This window comes from Zingiber officinale, chromosome 5A, assembly GCF_018446385.1.
Source record: "Zingiber officinale cultivar Zhangliang chromosome 5A, Zo_v1.1, whole genome shotgun sequence".
NCBI lineage: Eukaryota > Viridiplantae > Streptophyta > Magnoliopsida > Zingiberales > Zingiberaceae > Zingiber > Zingiber officinale.
The window spans coordinates 56,671,900-56,676,802 of NC_055994.1; the positions used below are offsets into that span (position 1 = coordinate 56,671,900).

At 39.0% G+C, this 4,903-nt stretch overlaps 1 non-coding gene across 1 annotated transcript; it reads right to left on the reverse strand.

Moving 5' to 3' along the window:
• Positions 1-3,786: 3,786 nt before the first annotated feature.
• LOC121983441 lies at positions 3,787-3,892 on the reverse strand. Its single transcript, XR_006112494.1, has one exon. It is a non-coding gene; the product is annotated as a small nucleolar RNA R71 (small nucleolar RNA).
• Positions 3,893-4,903: the final 1,011 nt, after the last annotated feature.

Here is a 4,903-nt window from a genome sequence, read left to right on the forward strand (position 1 = left end):
GATTCGGATTAATTCAAATTTGACTTATTGAGTTAAACTCAATTAGATTCAATTGTTGAATGCGTCTAATTTAAATTTGATTCATTGAGTCAATTTATATTAATGAATTGAGATTCATTAAATTAAAATTGACTTGAACCAAATGTTGGTTTTAACTCAACAAAGGAAGAGAATTGGTCAATTTTGACTTGACAAAATGGAAGTTGAAACATCAAGTTTGACTTGATGTATTGCCACATCATGAAGGTTGACTCATCCTACATGGCATGACTAACCTTGCCACATCATCTCCACCTCATTATGGTGTGCCACCTCATGGAGGTTACACACCATTCCATTTAATGTGGCCGGCCACATTAATGAGGGGAGTTACATGTGTGTGGCCGGCCACACTAATGCGGAGGAGGTTTTCATTTTGTTAAATTAAAGTGGTGTTGAATGCATCTTCTTCCTTAGCTCTCTTCCTCCTCCTTCTCCTCTTCTTGGCCGAGAGTTTCAAGCAAGGTGAAGAGGAATGTGTTGAGTTTCAAGAGAAAGGGTGAAGTGAAGGTCACAAAGGAGGGTACCTAGAAGAGTATGTGAGATTCCTTTTTCTTTCTCTCCTTTCTCCCCTTTTAAATCCTACCCGAGAGCCCTAGAAAGTGCTAGCACACTTGTGGTGCTCTTCTTCTCCATCTTTGAGTGTTAGAGAACACTTCTTGTTCGTGTGGATATCACTAGAGAGTTTTCTACGTCGACAACTTCGAGATCCGGCGTACCGTTGGACGAGCGGGATTTGCGAGGGCACGCTTCAAAGGTATAAAATGTTTATTCCTTTGTAGATCTACTGTAGATCATAGTTTGAAACTCGTACTCGTATTTTCAAAAGTTTTCTTCGCATGGATCCAATGGCTAGGGGGTTTCGGGGTGATGTGCGTAGATTATATACTCTTTTATGCATACTTTGACGCTCATCTACTTGTATTTCATTGGCATAATCTATGTTTATTGCACCTTATTTCATTAGAATATCATACTTTCATTATATTCTGTTTGGAGATCTACTCTTTGCTTATTTTGATTGACAGGACGTGATTTGGAGTAAAAACAGAGTTTAAATGAAGTCTAGAGCTTCCAGAGTGACATGGGCATGCAAAACTATATTTTCTTCATGTTCTGGCCGTGTAGAACTCACATGGGCGTGTTAAGGCCGTGTAGGGGTCATGTTGGGGCCGTGTGAACCTCACACGGCCGTGTGATGGCCGTGTGAATCTCACACGGCCGTGTGAAGGCCGTGTGAGGTTTTCTGCACTGCAGACTAAAACTAAAACGGCCATAACTTTGTGCTCGGTTGGAGATTTGGGCTGTTCTTTATACTGACTTGTAGATAACTTCAAGATCTACAACTTTGATGAAGACTTCAACGGGAGAAAACCCCATCTTGGTGGCCTAAAAGGTGTTTCAATGAAACATAACTATTCAAAGCTAAGACAAAGGGTGTGCAAGGGCCATGCAAGGGGGTGTGAGCTGCACACGGCCATGTATGGCATCTAGTGCTGAAACCTTACATGGCCGTGTAAATCTACACGGCCATGTGAGGTTTCCAGAGGCCAAGCAGGTGGTGGCCGTGTGGATCTACACGGCCGTGTGAGGTTTCCAGAGGCCAAGCAGGACATGGCCGTGTGGATCTACACGGCCATGTGAGGTTTCCAGAGGCCAAGCAGGTGGTGGCCGTGTGCACCACACGACCGTGTAGCATTTCCAGAGACTAAGCAGGCTGTGGCCGTGTGCACCACACTGCCGTGCAGTTTTGACAGAGAAGGAACTGGACATGGCCGTGTGAATCTCACACGGCCGTGTCACGGGGCCGTGTGGCGCCTGATTCCCTCCTCTATTTAAACCCTCCTTCATGAAATTGAGGGATCTCTCTCCCTTTGGGAGAAAGCAAGATTTGGTGGTTTCCTCCCATTCTTGGGAGGATTTCTGGGCAATTCTAAGGGAGATCTCGACGATTTCGACTCCGGAGCGTGGATTGGATCCGAAGACGAAGCTTCTTTGTAGATAAGTTTTCTCTTTTCCCCTCTTCTTGTTTTCTTGGATTGGGGATTCAAGGAATGCTTGTAATCTCTATTCTTTCGGGTTTTCTTCCTCGATTCATGGAGTAGATCTTGTATTCTAGGATTAAGGGAGTATTTGTATGATGGATTGATGTAATCTCTTATGGATTTGCCATTTTCTTGCTTCAATGACATTATCTTGCTTGTATCAATTAGATCTTGAATGATTGATGGTGGTTTGTGCTTAATTCTCATTCTTGATTGATTGTTTGGATTTCTTATGGACTCGGTAAGGATAAACTCTCACTCGATCATCCGAGGGATCCACGTGATAGGTGCAAGCCCGTGTAAGGACGTTTGAGAGATAATCTTGAAGAGGAAATAGGAATATTCAAGAGAGTAGGATGGATTCTATGATTAGCTTCTTGTATCTTTATAGATTAATAAGTTGTGGGCTTCTATGTTGATATCCGAGGAAGGCATAGTAATAGGTGCGCTTTTGTGTAAGGACAACGTAGGTTCATGTCTAATTAATCCTATTTAGATACATTTCTCAGTCCTTAGCCGGTTGTCTATTGCAAGAGGGAACCGACAACTTTCTACATGTTTGGAAATTGAGGAATAAGAATTGGTGAACCATTTACATTCAAGAAATCTTACAAAGAAACCGAAACCCCTAGAATCTCCCTTTATCATAACCCAAAACACTAAACTCTTGTTTGTTGATCTCTAATATTAGATTTGTTTACCTTTACTTTGCTTTTGAAATGATTGGATAGTTGTTTAGCTAATTCGCATTGAGACATTTCTAGTGCTTATTCCAGTCCCTATGGATACGATAATCTTTTATATTACTTGCGACATTTCCGTACACTTGCGGTGCGTAACAAGTTTTTGGCGTCGTTGCCGGGGACTGCGCTATAACATTAGGAATTATCAATTGAGTTAGACTAAACATAACTTTTCCTTTTTTCTTTTGATTTGCATAGTTATAACTAATTGTTAGAAATCTGTTTTCGTAAGTTTTTCCTTTCTTGAATAACATTCTTGACAATTCTTTTTGTTGCAATTCTAATTCTGATTCTAACTTTGCATTCTTGATTTCTAGCACTCTAATCTAACTTTTCTCTGTTTTCTCTTTTGATCTTGTTTCTTTCTTCTTTTCTTTTGTAAACATATCTTGCAATCTTTAACATATGAATTATTCTAGACATTTTTCTTTTTTCTTTTATCTTTTCTTTCTTGTTTTCATTATGCACTTTCTTTCTTGCAATTTAAATTCTGCATTTGCTTTCTTGCTTTTCATATTGCATTTTATTTCTTGTTTTTGATTCTTGATAATTTTCTTTTTCTTCTTGAATATCCATGAGCACTAACATGTCAAGCAGGCCCATGAGAAATTTTTCTACACCCTTTTCTGCAAGATTTTTATCTCCCATTGTGCAACCTCAAATTGAAGCAGAAAGTTTTCAACTAGACCCAGAGATAATTTTCATGATACAAGGTCACAAATTTGGAGGAGAAGTATCAGAAAGTCCTTATCTACATCTTGAAACATTTTTTGAGATTTGTGATTTGGTGAAATGTGAAGGAGTATCAGCAAATGCAGTTCGATTGATGATATTTCCTTTCAGTATCAAGGATAAAGCAAGGACTTGGCTATATTCTCTCTGTCCTCAAAGCATCACAAGTTGGGAACAATTGGAGAAGCAATTTCTGAATCATTTTTTCCCTCCAAGTAGAACGGTGTATATGAGGAATTGCATAACAAATTTTTCTCAGGCATATGGAGAATCATTATTTGAAGCATGGGATAGATTCAAGAGTCTTCAAAGACAGTGCCCTCATCATGGTTTTGAAAAATGATTGATTTTGCACATATTCTATGGGGGAATTTCTTTCTCAGACAAGACTTTATTGGATTCATCAGCTGGAGGTTCTTTTATGGACAAAAGTGTAGATGAAGCTTATTCGTTAATTGATCAAGTGACATTGAACCTCCATGAATGGTCGAACAAAAGTTGGATGGAATTTCCCTCAGATATTCAAAAAGTGCAAGCTATAAATGTAAGAGAGCCTGTCAAACAAAATGGAATTCAACCACCTAAAAATGTTGAAATTCACAAGTCACAGAGTGAGGAGTTCAAACATTTGGGGGCAAAGCTTGATAGTATTGTTTAAAAATGGTTTAAAGAAGATCCCCCTCCTACACAGTCAAGATCCAATGAAAAGTGTGATGATGTTGGGTTGAGAAGTGAAAAAAATCATGAAGAACTTCTGAAGAACGACATGTTTAGAATTGAGGAGAAGAATAATAGAAGATCACAAGAACTCAGTTCCATTTCTCTGGGAAGTTCCCAAAGGCCAGAAGTACCTTTCCGTGAACGATTAATCACACCAACATTAGATAAGCAAGTTGGACCTCCTCCAAAAGCTCAAAGGGAATTTGGGAAAAAGGGAGTTCAGTCTTTCCCAGGACCTTCACTAAGGGTTCCTTTTCCACAAAGGTTAGTGGGGGTCAATGAAAATAAAGACTTCGGCAAATCCTGTGACACTAATATGGTTGAGTGTAGATTTTTGAATATATATGAAGATGAAGATTTTTTAGATGAGGATTTTATTGATAATGTAGTGGTAAATAAGTTTTCAGATCTATCTCAAAATTTTATAAGGTGTTATAGTGACATCGAATTTTCAGATGATGAATGTGATGTGGTAGATCAACTTAAAACTGCAAGTGAAGTTATTGATCCTCTTGTTATTGATTCTCCTATTGAGGACATAGATGTTGGTTTATTTTTTGATGTATGTGTTGATGATGATGATATGGAAGAATGTGTAGGGAGCTGTGTTGTGGAAGCAGCATC